The sequence below is a fragment of the Arachis hypogaea genome, chromosome 3 (assembly GCF_003086295.3).
Source record: "Arachis hypogaea cultivar Tifrunner chromosome 3, arahy.Tifrunner.gnm2.J5K5, whole genome shotgun sequence".
Classification (NCBI taxonomy): domain Eukaryota; kingdom Viridiplantae; phylum Streptophyta; class Magnoliopsida; order Fabales; family Fabaceae; genus Arachis; species Arachis hypogaea.
This window is the reverse complement of record NC_092038.1, coordinates 80537623-80555285: the sequence shown is the minus strand read 5'-3', so window position 1 is coordinate 80555285 and position 17663 is coordinate 80537623.

Genomic DNA, 17663 nt, shown 5'->3' with positions numbered 1-17663 from the left:
ATGCATAGAAGAATTATACAACCACAAAAAAAAAGAGTTGCTTGCAGTGGTTTATGCCATTGACAAGTTCAGATCTTATTTAGTGAGATCAAAAGTGATTGTGTACACTGACCATGCTGCTCTAAAATATCTCTCCACAAAGCAGGATTCAAAACCTAGGCTCATAAGATGGGTGTTGCTTCTGCAAGATTTTGATATAGAAATAAGAGACAGAAAGGGGACAGAGAACCAGGTAGCTGATCACCTGTCCCAGATAGAACCAGTAGCAGGAGCATCCCTCCCTCCTACTGAGATATCTGAAACCTTTTCAGATGAGCAACTCTTTTCCATTCAGGAAGTACCATGGTTTGCAGACATTGCAAACTATAAAGCTGTAAGATTCATACCTAAAGAGTACAATAAGCAGCAAACGAAAAAATTGATTTCTGATGCAAAGTACTACTTGTGGGATGAACCGTATCTCTTTAAGAGGTGTGCAGACGGAATGATCCGTAGATGTGTGCCTAGAGAAGAGGCACAGAAGATCCTATGGCATTGCCATAGATCACAGTATGGAGGACATTTTGGAGGTGAGCGAACAGCCACCAATGTCCTCCAATGTGGCTTCTACTGGCTTACCCTCTATAGAGACTCCCAAGAGTTTGTACGTAACTGTGAGAGTTGCCAGAGAGCTAGTAATCTACTTCAATGTTATGCCATGCCTCAGCAAGGGATCCTAGAGATTGAGTTGTTTGATATATGGGGTATTGACTTCATAGGGCCTTTCCCACCATCTTACTCAAACTCTTATATTCTGGTGGCAGTAGATTATGTATCTAAATGGGTAGAGGCAACTACAACACCCACTAATGATATTAAGATAGTGATGAAGTTCCTCCAAAAGGATATCTTCAGCAGGATCGGTGTCCCTAGGATACTGATCAGTGATGGATGCGCTCATTTCTACAATAAACAGCTTGACTCTACTCTGGTCCGATATGAAATTAACCATAAAGTGGAAACTCCATATTATCCACAGACAAATGGGCAGGCTGAAGTCTCAAATAGAGAACTAAAACGAATCCTGGAACAAACTGTAAGTACCCGTAGAAAAGATTGGGCAAGAGGTTTGGATGATGCTCTGTGGGCATACAGAACAGCATTTAAAACTCCTATAGGAACCTCTCCATACCAGTTGGTGTATGAAAAAGCCTGTCATCTGCCAGTAGAACTGGAACAGAAGGCCTACTAGGCAACCAGGTTCCTAAACCTTGATGCTAAGGTAGCTGGAGAGAAAAGATTACTCCAGTTAAATGAGCTGGAAGAGTTTAGACTCAATGATTTCAAAAATGCTTATATTTATAAAGAGAAAGCAAAAAGATGGCATGACAAAAGGCTGTCATCTAGAGTCTTTGAGCCAGGATAGAAGGTCTTGCTGTTTAACTCTAGGCTCAGATTGTTCCCTGGGAAATTGAAATCCTAGTGGAGGGGACCATATGTGAATACAATTTTGTCACCATATGGTTTTGTAGAGCTTCAACATATTGATTCTGACAAAAGGTTCATTGTTAATGGATAGAGAATCAAACATTATCTTGAAGGAAATGTTGAGAAAGAATGCTCAAAACTGAGACTAAATTAAAAGCTCAGTAAAAGTCCAGCTAGTGACAGTAAAGAAGCACTTGCTGGGAGGCAACCCAGCCACTAGCAAAGGTTTTGTTATTTAAATAATAATTATACAAGTTTAATATAATTTATTTTAAGGGTGATGATCATGTGGAGTCACAAAAATAGCATAAAAAAATAGCACACCTTGGAGGACAGGCTTACTAGCGTTTAAACGCCAGTAAGGATAGCAGAATGGGCGTTTAACGCCCATGCTGGCAGCATTCTGGGCGTTCAAAAAAATGCCCAGTAAGGAAGGATTCCTGGCATTTAACGCTAGCCAGGGTATCTGGCTGGGCGTTAAACGCCCAAAGAGGTAGCTAAGTGGGCGTTAAACGCCAGAAATGGTAGCATTCTGGGCGTTTAATGCCAGGATGACACAAGGGAGGTAATTTTGCTCCCAATTCGATTTTTTTTAATTTTTCATGTTTTATTTCATAATTTTTTGCATAAAACATATTTTTTTCCAATTCTTTTTAATTCTTTTTCAATTCTCTTCAATTCCTTTCAAAACGTTTTCAAAACTTACATATCTTTTCAAATTCTTTTCAACTCTTTTTAATTTTTCTTGCATACAATAATAAGTTTTCAAAATTAATTACATCATTCTTCTTCTACTCCCTTCTATCTTATTTTTCTCGAGGACGAGCAAACCTTTTAAGTTTAGTGTGGAAAAGCTCAGCTTCTTGCTTTCCATAACCACTAATGGCACCTAAGGCCAGAGAAACCTCTAGGAAGAGGAGCAACAAAGGCAAGGAAGAGACATAGAGGAGCTCAAGAACTCCATTGGTTCTTCAAGAGGAAAAAAGAGCCACCATCACTAAGGTGGACCCGATCTTTAATCTCCTTGTTCTTATTCTTCTGTTTTTTGATCTTTTTATGCTTTATGTTTATCTATGTTTGTGTCATTATTACATGATCATTAGTATCTAGTGCCTATGCTTTAAAGTTATAAATATCCCATGAGTCCTTCACCTTTCTTAAATGAAAAATATTTTCTGAAAAAGAAAAAGAAGTACATGAATTTTGAATTTTAAATAGTTTAATTATTTTGATGTGGTGGCAATACTTTTTGTTTTCTGAATGAATGCTTGAACAGTGCATATTTTTGATAGTGAAGTTTATGAATGTTAAAATTGTTGACTCTTGAAAGAATAATGGAAAAAGAAAAATGTTATTAATAATCTGAAAAATCATAAAATTGATTTTTGAAGTAAGAAAAAGCAGTGAAAAGCAAAAGCTTGCAAAAAAATAAATAAATAAATAATAAATCACAAAAAAAGCAAGCAGAAAAAGCTAGTAGCTCTTTAAACCAAAAGACAAGAGCAAAAAGCCAATAACCCTTTAAACCAAAAGGCAAGGGTAAAAAAGATCTAAGGCTTTGAGCAGTAATGGATAGGAGGGTCCATAGGAATAAAATCCTGGCCTAAGCGGTTAAATTAAGATGTCCCTAACCATGTGCTTGTGGCATGAAGGTGTCAAGTGAAAAGCTTGAGACTGAGCGGTTAAAGTCATGGTCCAAACTAAAAAGAGTGTGCTTAAGAGCTCTGGACAACTCTAATTGGGAACTCTAGCAAAGATGAGTCACAATCTGAAAAGGTTCACCCAGTTATGTGTTTGTGGTATTTATGTATCCGGTGGTAATACTGGAAAACAAAATGCTTAGAGTCACGACCAAGACTCATAAAGTAACTATGTTCAAGAATCAACATACTGAACTAGGAGAATCAATAACACTATCTGAATTCTGAGTTCCTATAAATGCCAATCATTCTGAACTTCAAAGGATAAAGTGAGATGCCAAAACTGTTCACAAGCAAAAAGCTACTAGCCCCGCTCATCTAATTAAAACTGATTTTAATAGATGTTTTCGAAATTTATTGTATATTCTCTTCTTTTTATCCTATTTTGTTTTTAGTTGCTTGGGGACAAGCAACAATTTAAGTTTGGTGTTGTGATGAGCGGATAATTTATACCCTTTTTGGCATTATTTTTACATAGTTTTTAGTACATTTTAGTTACTTTTTATTATATTTTTATTAGTTTTTATTCAAAAATCACATTTTTGGACTTTACTATGAGTATGTTTATTTTTCTGTAATTTCAGGTATTTTCTGGCTGAAATTGAGGGACTTGAGCAAAAATCTGATTCAGAGGTTGAGAAAGGACTGCAGATGTTGTTGGATTCTGACCCTCTTGCACTCGAAATAGATTTTCTGGAGCTACAAATTCCCAATTGGCGCGCTATTAATTGCGTTGAAAAGTAGACATCTTGGGCTTTCCAGCAATATATAATAGTCTATACTTTGCCTGAGAGTCAATGGCCCAAACTGGCGTCCAAAGCTAGCCTAAAACTTTTTGGCGTAAAACGCCAGAACTAGCACTAAAACCAGCGTTTAACGCCCAAATTGGCACCCTGGGTAGCGTTTAACTCCAAGGATGACCTAAGCAAGAAAAAGCTTCAATGCTCAGCCCAAGCACACACCAAGTGGGTCCCAAAAGTGGATTTCTGCACTATTTGTACTTAGTTACTCAATTTCTTTAAACCTAAGTTACTAGTTTAGTATAAAAACTACTTTTAGAGATTTATTTTGTAACTCATGACAATTTTATTTTACCTTGTATCTCTGACGGCATGAGTCTCTAAACTCCATTGGTTGGGGTGAGGAGCTCTGCTGTGTCTCAATGGATTAAGAGTGAAAACATTTGTAAGGTTTATCTTGTGCTTGATTTAGGGGATTTTATAACCTTTTACCCACATTTATTCAATGAAATAGCATGGTTTTGTATATTCTCCTTTAATTGTGCTTAAGAGTGAAAACATACTTTTTAGGACTCAAAATAGATAAATTTAATTCACCTTGATTCTATTAGATGCCTTGATATGTTTGCTAAGTGATTTCAGATTTAGAAGGCAAAGATTGGATCAAGGGAATGAAGGAAAAGCATGTAGAAATGGAGAACTCATGAAGAAATGAAGGAATTGCAAAAGCTGTCAAGCCGACCTCTTCGCACTTAATTGACCATAACTTGAGCTACAGAGGTCCAATTGATGCGGTTCCAGTTGGGTTGGAAAGCTAATTTCCGGGGCTTCTAAACGATATAAGATTTGCCATAGTTGCATCGTGCATAGGGGCGCGCACGTGCACGGTACGTGGACGTGCCGATGGTGGCACATGACCCACTTAATGCAACACGTGGCTAGCGATTTTAGAAGCCTTGTGGGCCCAATCCAACTCATTTCTGATGCTATTTAAGTCAAGGATTGAAGAGGAATCAAGATATTTTTTGATCATTAGTCATAGTTTAGTTTAGAAGTAGTTTCTAAAGAGAGAAACTCTCACTTCTCTCTAGGATTAGGATTAGGATTAGTTCTTAGATCTAGGTTTTAATATTTGCTTTCTTCTACTTCTACCTTTCAATTCTTTGTTGTTACATTCATCTTCCTCTATTCTTTTGTTGTAATTTTCTTTATTTTGTTCTTATACTTTGTTGTAGATCTACTTTTGTTTCTCCTATTCTCTTTCAATTCAATTAGAGGTAATTCATAATAATTGTGTTCATTTGATTTGTTGTTGTTTAATTCCTTGCAATTGAATAGTGTAGATTTACTTTTCTTGCAATTTTACTATGCTTTCCTTTTATGCCTTCCAAGTGTTTGATGAAATGTTTGGTTGGATTTTAGTATAGATTTTGTTCCTCTTGGCCTAGGTAGAGTGATTAGTGACTTTTGAGTTATCTAATTCCTTTGTTGATTGATAATTAGAAGTTGCTAATTGATTTGAATGCCTCTAAAGCTAGTCATTCCTTTAGGAGTTGATTAGGACTTGAGGAATCAAATTGATTCATCCACTTGACTTTCCTCCATGGTTAGAGGTTAACTAAGTGGGAGCAATGAACAATTCTCATCACAATTGAGGAGGATAACTAGGATAGGACTTCTAGTTCTCATATCTTGCCAAGAGCTTTGTTAGTGTTAGTTTATTTCCTTTACCATTTATATTTCTTGTATAAAATCTCAAAAACCCCAAAATAACTCACAACCAATAACAAGACACTTTATTGTAAGTCCTAGGGAGAACGACCCGAGGTTCCAATACTTCGGTTTATAAATTTTAGGGGTTTGTAACCAATTGGCAGCATTCTTGGGATCCAAAAAGTCTAAACCTTGTCTGTGGTATTCCGAGTAGGATCTGGGAAGGGATAACTGTGACGAGCTTCAAACCTGCGATTGTTGGGCGCAATGACAGTGTGCAAAAGGATAGAGAGATTCTATTCCGACGCTAGCGGGAACCGGCAAATGATTAGTCGTGCGGTAGCTGTACATGGTATTTTTCATCAGAGACGAGAAATCTGACAGTTGATTAGCCGTATAGAGACCGTGCCTGGTATTTTTCACTGAGAGGATCATACAGCCTACCATGGAAGGAAGCCATGCGTGTTTGGAGAAGAAGACAGTGGAAAAGCAGAGATTCAGATGACAGAGCATCTCGGGAACCTCAACCTGTTCCTCATTACTGAATCACAAGTACCTTTTAATTCATGTTATTTACTTTTCATAACAAAATCATTTTTATTATTAATCTCCTGACTAAGATTTACAAGATAACCATAGCTTGCTTCAAGCCGGCAATCTCCGTGGGATCGACCCTTACTCACATAAGGTATTACTTGGACGACCCAGTGCACTTGCTGGTTAGTTGTACGAGTTCTGAAAAGTATGATTTACAATTTTGTGCACCAATTACTCATTTACATTAGAGTAAATTATTATTACAAATTGTTATTTATCAAGGTATTATTTTATAAAAATATTATTGTATGTATTATGAAAAATAAAATAGAGAGTGGTAAACAGACAATTTTTTTCTAAAAGTTTTAGAAAAACAAATCTAAGCTAAGGATCTCATGATTCCATCTTCATAAATTATTTAGGGAAAGATGAGGGAAGAATGTGAAGATAGTTTTTGATGTTAAAAGTAAGGAATTAAAAGAATGATGAGAAAAGATAAGAAAAGAATATATTAGTTAAATGGATCTCTGCCACAGGAGAGCAAAGAGCAGAAAAGAAAAGAAAGGAAGAACAACCTGAGATTATTGTCTACCTGCTGGGAACGAGCAGAGATATGGTGGTGAGTCCACCGAGATTTACTTTCCAGAGATACGTCGGCCAATCTAGGGGATGGTCGCACCTGTAAGACAGAGGTTGATTACTGAGGTTATCAATACATACATTGGCCAGAGAGAGCCTCACTTGTAAGACAAAGGCTGCTTACAGAGGTTATGTTTGCATACATCGGCTCACGAGAGTCGCACCTCAGACAAAGGTTGCTGACTTACGTCGGGAGGGAATTCTAGGAAAGTTATTCAACACATAAACTTAACTCAAACAAGACTAATCATCGCCCATAGCTTCAAACTAAGTCTTCGAACCTGTGTCACTGAAAGGGTGGAAGATTTTGGGGTGAGAACAAATCATGCATTCTCAGTAGGGAATGGGAATGTCGTACGAGTAATGAAATAAAATGCAAATAATTAACTTTACTCAATAAAACTATATTTTTATCAAACCTTTTGAAAATACTTTTTACTATTACTTTGTATAATTAATTACCCTCTTTAACTTTCCAAACTTAAGACAAATCTCAATCACAACCTAATAGCACAGGAAACAGATCAACACACAAATAAATAGCAATACGACAAACAGCACAATCACAGAGAGATAAGATAAGCAAGCACAATCAAATGCAAGGGTGCAAACAAGGATGATGCATGTCTAGTCCTATCGCAGGTAATGAGCTTATTTGTTGGTTTCGATCCGCACCCGACAGAATCTGACTCGCAAGTCAGATAAGGCATTCCAGCGGCATAACCTCTGCAAGTTTTTACTTCTTGTAGGCACTGATTCTCTAGCTGAAGTATGCCGAACATGACCTCTGCAAGTACTTGCAGGCGCTGATTCTTCAACTGAAGCTTGTGCCACTTTCTCCTGGAAGCCATTCCATACACACGGGTGTCTCCGCACAATCATTCACATATAAAGCCCATAGCTTAACATTTTTCCATCGGCACCATAACCATTTATTTTTCGTCACCCTCTCGTGACCTTTAAAACATTTCATAATCGTACGTGCCATGTTCTTTTCTCATTCTTTCTTTTTCTTAACAAACCGTATTCATATCATAACTAAAAAAAATCTCTTCCCAAAATAATGAATTTAAAAGATTATACTTTTCTTTATAAATCGGATTGAAAATAACTGTTTCCGTAATAATTAAAAATCAAACAATATTTATAAATTAGATTTTCGAAATAAAATCACGTTTTCGGTTACTTTTACATAAAATTGGGAAGAATCTCCTCTTAAAAATTGGACTTCATCACCCATGCGGGATCCCTCAAATTCATCACTTTCCAAACCAAACTCAACTCCAACTCCATTCAACAATTATCAATACGACAATTTCTTCAATAATTAACTCATCATATTACAATTTAACAAGTAACACTAATTTAATCACGTTTTACAGTCATAACTCAACCAATTCATCATAATCACACAAAATCAGAATTTCAACAGCTCCATCAAAATAAAAAAACCAATATCAATCATAGCTTCAATTCAAACTCATTATTCAGTCATTCCAAGCAATCATAAATTATTTGCAAATATCCACTAGACTTCCGTGGTATTCATAATTTAAAACAGTTCATTTCAAAATAAAACCCCCTACCTCCGTATGAAATCAGAATCAATAAAAAGTCTGAAGAAACTTTTTGACTGAGCTGCTGAAGAGGAAAACATCAGAAATTGTCTGTGTCTCCTAGAACTCCAATTGGCTGAACTCAAGGAAAAGAGGAGATACGTCACTATTAATTTCTACCAAACAAAAATAATGCCAATATATAGAGAAAGAAAATACGAACATTTTTATCGGATTAGATTTTTTTATTAGAGTTACGAATCTCAATAAATTATAGTAGAAAATTCATGATTTCTATGGAAGCTCACCCTCTCTCTCTCGGCCTTTCTTTCTTCTCCCTGTCCGTGGCAATAATGAATTAATGAAAGAGGATAGGTGGAGATTTTGATTAGTGAGGATGGTAAGGTGTCATTGTTATATGTGTATATATGTATGCATATGAGCCACATTTCAATCTCTCTTTTTTGATTCCCTTAAAGGCTCACGGTTAGATATATATGGAATTAAGGTAATGAATATAATAAATGGTGATTTGGTGGCATTGGTTATATACATGTATATATACATATAAACTATGTTTAGTTTCCTTTCTTTTACTCCCAAATGGCTTCGGCCAATTTCTTCTTTTCTATTTTTAAATTTACTCTTTTGAGAAGAGATTTTGTTTTAAGTTATGATATGAATTCGGTTTGTTAAGAAAAAAAATAAAAAAAGAACATGACACGTGTGATTATGAAATATTTAAAAGATCACGAGAGAGTGATGAAAAGTAAATAGTTATGGTGTCGATAGAAAAATGTTAAGCTGTGAGCTTTATATATGAATGATTATGCGGAGATGTTTGTATATATGGAATGGCTTTCAGGAGAAAGTGGCACACGCTTCAACTGGAGAATCAGCGCCTACAAAAAGTAGAAACTTGCATAGGTTATGCCGCTGGAATCCCTCAAATTCATCACTTTCCAAGCCAAACTCAAATCTCACTCCTTTCAACAATTATCAATACGACAATTTCTTCAATAATTAACTCATCATATTGCAATTTAACAAGTAACACTAATTTAATCACCTTTCACAGCCACAACTCAACCAATTCATCATAATCACACAAAATTAGAATTTCAACAACTCCATCAAAATTAGAAAACCAATATCAATTACAAAACCAAATCAATCACAGCTTCAATTCAAATTCATCATTCAGTCATTCCAAGCAATCATAAATTATTTGTAAATATTCATTAGACTTCCGTGGCATTCATAATTTAAAATAGTTAATTTCAAAATAAAACCCCCTACTTTTATACGAAATCAAACCATCGGAATCTTTAAAGATGCTTTCTAACCGAACTGTTAAAGAGAAAAATGTCAGGAATCATCCGTACCTCTTAGAACTTCAGTTGGCCAAACTCAAAGAGTAAGGGAGCTACGTCACCGTCAATTTTTATCGGACAAAAGTTATACCAATATGTAAAAAAAGAGGATACGAACACTTTTATCGAAAAACAAAATCAAAGAATGAAAATGGTGGAGGGTCAGGTTTCTTTGATGGAAGCTCTCTGGTCAGTTTCTCTTTTCTTCATGCAATATGTTTAACAAATAAAAGATTAAAAAAAATATTTTTTATTTGTATAGTGTTTATTATTATTAATAATTATGTGATTATTATTATTTTTTTATTATTATTACTATTATTATTATTATTATTAAAGTTTAAAAAACAAAAAAAGAAAAGAATGGCCGAAGCCATTAAGAGAACGAAAAAGAAATAGAACGTGGCTTACTATGCTTACTACACTTACTATGCTAACTATATATATATATAGTATGGCACATGTTTTATTTATTAGTCATGACATCTAATAACACTAAATACCACAAATTATAACTCATCTTTTTCCTTTAACTATTCATTCATTCCCATCGAACTTGAAGAAAATAAAAGAAAGAAAATGGAAACGTGGCTTAAGTGTATGAATATATATATACATATGTATAACTTACACCTAATAAAGCTTTTACATTCATAAGAAAAAGAAAAAGAAAGGCCGAGAGAAAATGTGATGTTTTTTTTTTTTAAAATTCGATTAATTAATGATTAATTAATTTATAAATTAAAATATATTTCAGAAAATAAAAATTGAGATTTTTTATGGTTTAATATAGTAGACAAAATTAAAACGAGAATTTTGACACCAATTTTAAAAAAAAATTGGCTCAAAATTAGATTGAATGGGCCAAACTGAATCAACCAGACTCATATTGGGCCCAAGACTCAGCCAAGCCCTCTTTTAATTAGAGAGCTCAGCACTCTTTCTCCCTTCAAACAACACACACACACGCTGGTAACTCAAACCCTTGCCCTCTTTCACTCCAATCTTTCATTGATCATAACTTTTGATCCGGAGCTCCGATTGATGCACCGTTTACGGTCACGCGACTGCGGCGTCGAGCTCTACAAAACTCACACAATTATCCTTGAGGTAAATCATGATTTTTTCTTCGAATCTCCAACCCTTGAATTCGAAAATTTAGTGGGTAAAGTGTTAAAATTTTTTAGTTTTGATGTTATAAGATCCAATTAACTTGAAAGGAAGACTTAGTTTTACCTCTTTGATTCTTGGGTAAAGTGAGATTCTCAACCCTAAGCTAAACACTTGAAATTTTGTGATTAAGTTATTGTGTTTGGGTGTGATATTGTGGCTTAGGTAGTGTATATATGTGTATTGAAACTTGATTGATGGTTTTGGAAAGTTTTGGAGTGGAGCAATAAGCTTAAAAATATGTTGGTGAATTTTTGGGACCTTGAAGGTTGAATTTGGAAGTGTTCCAGGTTGAACGAAAATCGACTAAGGTATGGTTTCGGTTTTCTGGATCTAAAATGTAACGTGTTTGTGAAAACGTACGCTAGTGACTCTAGGATAGAATTTTGAAATGTTGATGTAAATGTTGGATGATATGGATTGAGTTGAATATATGCATAATGATAGAATGATTGTGAATGATGATAATTATTGGTAAAGCATGTAAAGTTGTATGTGATATGGATTGATATGCCTAAGTGTTGGTGAGATTGATGCTCTTGTTGGTGAGAATGCCTTGGTGCGTGATATTGATATGTATATTCATAGTGATGAATGAGATTGAATAATTGTTTGAAAAATTGAGATATGGAATGTTAATTGTGAATTGAAGATTTTTGAGTTGAGATTTGGTTAAAAATGGAAGAATTGGTGGGTTGAGGATTGAATGAGAGTTTGGAGATGCTTGATGTTGAATGGTTGAGTTTTGGTTGGTTTTGAATGAATTTGGAAGTGTATATTTTGGAAATTGGGAGTTTATGAACTTTGGTAAAAATGAATTTTTGATGAACTTCAACGGATCATGTCTTAAGCTATTATTTTTGGAATTTGATGCTTTTTATATCAAATGAAAGATAATTTCACAAGCTTTAAAATGGTTTAAAATTGGTGGAAATCTGAATTTTGTGGAAGGAGATATGATCGTTAGAAGTTGGGGACAAAAATTTGAGTTTTGTGAATTCTACAGAATTTGTAATTTCTGCTTTGTGTGCGCACGCACACCCTGAGTATTTTTGAACCTGTGCACACACACACTCTTGTGCGTATGCACACATAGGGATGTGGCTGCTGCTGGGAGCGTTAGCATGCCCTGTGTGTGCACACAATCAATGAGGTTTTGCAAGTTGTGCGTGCGCACAGCCTTGTGCGTACGCACACGTTGGGAAGGTTATTTTGTTGAGGGTGTTCGCACGCCTTGTGCGAGCAAACATAACTGAAAAATTTTACACCTGTGCGTATGCACACCTCTATACGTACGCACACATCTTAAAAATTGCCTTGAGCGTGCGCACGCACACGACCCTCTTTTCTTATAAAACCCTTGTTTTCAAGTATTTCACCTTCCCAACGAGCTTGTAACCTTCCAAAACACAGTTTCAAGCTTATAAACCCCCATTTTTATTCTTTAAGACTTAAATTAATATAAAATGCTTAGTGATTGAGAAAAAGCTAGGGAAGGGGGTAACTTGTGGGTGAAGAAAGGGGATATAATGAGGAGTTACGACTAATGATGAGGTTATGAGACTTTGAGGAGGATGGTTGAGTGTTGTATGAGATGTGAGCCGAATGGCTGTGTGTAATGACGATTTATGGTTGATTATGAATTATGAATTTAAACCGGATGGCTGAGATGAATGTTGAATTATGGCTGAGAATAAATGCATATTTGCTGAGTTATTGATATTGTGATTGTTGCACTCCACCTATCTGAGATACGAGTTTTCCTTGGTGAAAGCAGTGGCTAGCCACCACGTGCTCCATGTGGAGACTTAATACTTTGCTGACCCTATGTCGCAAGTGTGGCCGGACACTATGAAAGTTTCGGATGAGCTCGCCCCCGTGAATATACACCAGTGAGGGTGTTGGATGTGAATTATGATTATGTTTGTGGATAACTCTACTTGGGGATGCGGACAGAGAGACAGTCCAATGGTTAGCTACCAGGACTTGTCGGGTTGGCTTTATAATCGACAGATGAGACTCATCAGCCACTAGGACAGGCATACATCATATGAATTATATGTGATTTATTTGAAATGCCTAACTGACTGCATATTTACTTTCTAATTATCTTACTGCCGTATCTTCTTCCTACTTGTGCATTTCCTTATGTGATATAATTGTGTTTGCATATCTTTACTGTTGGCGGTTGGGAGGTCTGAAGGATTTGGAAAGGGGATATTTAGTTAGACTGAAGATTCTTAGTTAGTTGCTTATTATCTTTTTCTCATGGTTTAGTTATATTTATATGCTTTGATTATAACTGGAAGTTCTAGGTTTGCCTTCGGCTTTCCTAGGACATTACATGTTAGATATTTGGGCACTGTTACCATGCTGAGAACCTCCGGTTCTTACCCATGCGAATTTTATGGTTTTTAGATGCAGGATGTGAGGCTCATTGCTGAGGCGTGCTGGAGCTTTCTATTTTGGCAAAGATTCTTAGCTCTCGAGACATTATTTTGACTTTATGTATTTGCTTAGATACTTACATTCTCCACTGTTTATATATATACTGTATTAACTCTTCTTAGAGGTTATTTTGGAGAAACATGTTTTGTAACTTGTCTTTTGGGTTCTTTTGGGTTCTCCTAGTTTATATATGTATGTATACTTATATACTCGGACCGGTTATCTTCGCAAATCGAGTCTCGAGTCTTGATATATGTATTTTTGGCACTCTCTTATATATCCTCTCGTGTTAGCTTATCCTTTATCTGTTTCATTTACGTTATCGATCGGAGTGTTGCGCTTTTCGATTTAACGGTTTTGATTTACTACTTTTCTTCAAAGGCTCCTAGTTATAAACATTTTTCATACTACTATATATACTAAATTTTATTTTTAGAGGTCGAAATACCTCGCCATCTCTATTTTATGACTTAAGCATAAGACTCTGTGTGGTAGGATGTTACACTTCTATGGAAACTGTGAGTTTCCGACTCCAATTTCTTGAGATCCGTAACTCCGATAACAGTGTTCGTATCTTCCTTTTCTACATGTTGGCGTTACTTTTGTCTGGTAGAAGTTGACGGTGACGTAGCTCCTCTACCCTTTGAGTTCAGCCAATTGGAGTTCTAGGAGTCACAACCAATTTCTAATGTTTTCTTCTTCAGTAGATTGGTCAAAAACTTCTCTAGAATTTTTGTTAATTTTGATTTTGTACAGAGGTAGAGTGTTTGTTTTTAAAATTATAAGTTTTTAATTCATGAATGCTCAAAAACTTAATGAGTAATTGCAAATAATTTATGACTGTGTGGACTGGTTGAATGACGAATTTGTGTTGGATTTGTGACTGTAAAAAATAATTGAATTTGATGAATATGTGTTTGATTTCCTAAATGTTTGAGAATGCTAAAGATTCTGATTTATAGCTGGTTGTGATGAGAGTTATCGAAATTGTGGCTGTGAATAAATTCTGTGTATGATTTGGTAAAATGATGTAAGAATTGAGAATAGTGTATGGATGAAGATAAGTTAAGGAATGATAAAAATGAGGGAGCCCATGAGGGTGGTGAAGTCTATTTTAAGGAGAGGTTCAGTCAAGTTTTGGTAAAATATACAAAAAAGTGATTTTATATTGAAAACCTGATTTACAATCTTATTTTGAAAAATAACTTTATCTTAGAAAAAGATTTGGCTTATATATTTACTCATAATTGAGAAAAGGGTTTTTGTATTAAAAAAATTGACTTATTAGAAGTGATCTTTGAGAATTACAAATGGATTTATAATATTGAATTTGATTTGTTTGAATTATCAAGAAGGGGCTTTTGAGAATTGAAGATGGTTTGGCAGGAACCCTTGAAGGGTGGCAAAGCCCGGATTTTAGAAAAAATGCTATAAAAATTTTTATAAAACGCTGAGGCTTATTTAAAGCGTTATTTAAAAGAAAATTTGATTTAAGAATCATATTAATTAGTTTTGATTTATTAAGAAGAGTATAATATTTTGAGTTCAATCTATTAAGAGAAGATTTTGTTTTAAGTTAGGAATTGAGTTCGGTTTATTAAGAAAGTGACTTTTATCTTGAATAAAAGTTAAAGAAGTTTGGGTATTTGGAAATTAAAGGTTTTGATGCTAAGACTGAAAGTATACCTATGAGGTGATGTAAAGGTAAGAGTGATTGATTATTTGGTGATGCAGAGGTATGTATAATTAAGTGGTGATGCGGAGGTATGTTTAATGAAGTAGGTGATGCGGAGGTATGTGTATGTAATTAGTGATGAGGGGGCGTAACAAAGAGAAAGAAAATAAGAAGCTATGTATGAAAGAGATATCTGAAACGGATAATGAATAATGAAAAGTGTATGTCGAATGGGCCTCGTGCCAAATTGCTAATGCGGAAGTGCCCGCCTGACCGATAGTCTAAGATTGCTAATGCGGAAATGTCTGCCTAACTGATAGCATATGGAATGTGAATGGGCCTTGTGCCAAATTGCTAATGCGAAAGGGTCTGCCTAACTGATAGCCTAAGATTGCTAATGCGAGAATGTTTGTCTAACTGATAGCCTATTTCTACCGTGATGCCAAGATATCCTAGCTGACATACCCATGATGATAATTGTGCCTAACTGATACGTTAAAGAAACCATATTTAGGGTTCGCTTTGAATAACGTCGGGTTGCAGGTAGATGATGCGCCACTATTTCGTGGTATATTTTGTGCGTAATTTAGAGGATTTCATCAACTTCCTTCACACTTATTCACATAAAATGCATTGTTTTGTGTTTCCTTCCTAATTTTGCTTAATGGTTGAAAACATGCTTTTTAGGCTCTAAATAAGCTATATTTTAATCTCTCTTATTACAATTCGATGCCATGATCTGTTTGTTGAGCGATTTCAGAGTTTATAGGTGGGCAAGAATGGTCTAGAAGAGGGAAAAGAAGCATGCATAAGTGGAAGGAGCATGAAAAATGGAGTTTTGGAGCTTTGGCATCGACGCGCACGCGCTGCCTACGGGCACGCGTGGGAGCTCAGATTTGGGATTGGCATGCAAAAGTTGGCACTTCCGCGTAGCTTGGCAGAATTCTCATCGATGCGTACGCATGCTTGACGCGTACGCGTGGATCGCAAAAACTCAATTGCATTAAACAATAAATTTAGAAATTAATAAATCAAGCAGTAAACAGGTTGTGAAATATGTATAGAGAAACAGTTAAGGCTTCAGAGTTATCTATTTTCTGGATTGACTTTTCTTACTAACTATTTTAATCATGCAAGATTTAATTCATGGCAAACTATATGTGACTAAACCCTAATTCTTTAGACCTTTTTAGTCTCCTCTAAAATTCATCAACTACCAATTCCTTGGTCACTTAATTCCAATTAGAGGGTGAAGTATAATTCTAGTTTATATGCCACAGAAATACTAATTACCCAAATATAAGAGGATTATATGTCACGTATCCCGTTAAGTTCAGATAATTAGAAATTTAGGAGAATATATTTTCAAGCTATTGTTCAAGTAAAGAGCTTTTCCAAGTTATACAAGAACTTAATTAGAACAAGGGTCATACTTCCGTTCCACCCAAATTCATAAGATAAAGAACGAAAATAATTCTTGAATTATAAATTAGTACATGAATTAAAATAGAAAAATAATAATATCAATCTATAGAATAGACAGAGCTCCTATCATACATCATTGGAAAGCCCTGGAAGTTAGCTTTCCAATGCCGCTGAAACCATGTCAATTGAACCTCTGTAGCTCAAGTTATTTCTGGTTGAGTGCAAGGAGGTCGGAGTTGACAACATCATTCGCTTTCTTCCCTTTCTACTACAGAACTCCGTCAAATCCATCCGAATGCTACCTAAAATAAATAAAATTATACACAACTCAAAGTAGCATCCATAGTGGCTAAAAGGTATTTAAATTTTGATTAAACTCAACAATTTGAATGCAAATTCACTAGGAAAAGATAGAAAAGATGCTCACGCATCAGTGTCCATGGGAGGATAAAGATATTTCCCACTTGGGACGATATTGCCCTTTGCCGGAATTGTAGCTTTCATGTTCGTAGCCTCGCAAGGAACACCAGCAGCAGCAACTAAATTGGAAACCAATGCAGGAAATGGTAGATTACCCTTGGCATGGACTCGACCCATCGCTTGTGATGACATGTCACTATGTCATGTTTTTCTATGCTTTTTCATACAAGAAATTGATGATTTGTGCTCAAATATTGCATTCTTTTGTGTTTAAATGGTATATTTCTTTGATCTTTTAATTTTATAAATCAAGTAGGAAATAAGAAGAAAAAGAAGCAAAGAAGCACAAAATAAGTTAAAAAGGAGAAAAAAAGAGCTTTGGGGCACACTTTGAAGTTGGAGCACACTTTGGAGCCTTAGACCACGTTTTTAAAAGCATGGCCCATGACCAAACTAAGGAAGAAAAGCGTGTCTCACAACAAGGAGCAAAGGCACAAAGCTCTTGCCAATAGCCTAAAGCTCTTGCCAAGAGCTTTGTTTCAAAAAGCAAGGCAAAACTCAAAGCAAAGCTCTTGCCTAAAGCTCTTGCCAAGAGCTTTCTCCAAGAACTTTTTCGGGCTTCCTCAAGGAAAAATCAAGGAAATTGAGCTTGGAAGCAAAAATTTTGGCTAAGTTAAATCTGGGCGCTCACAGCATGATCATGCCTCCTTGAAAGGGCTATAACTTGAGCTACAAATGTCCGAATGATGTGCTTCTAGTTGCGTTGGAAAGCTGACATTCAGAGCTTTCCAATGATATAT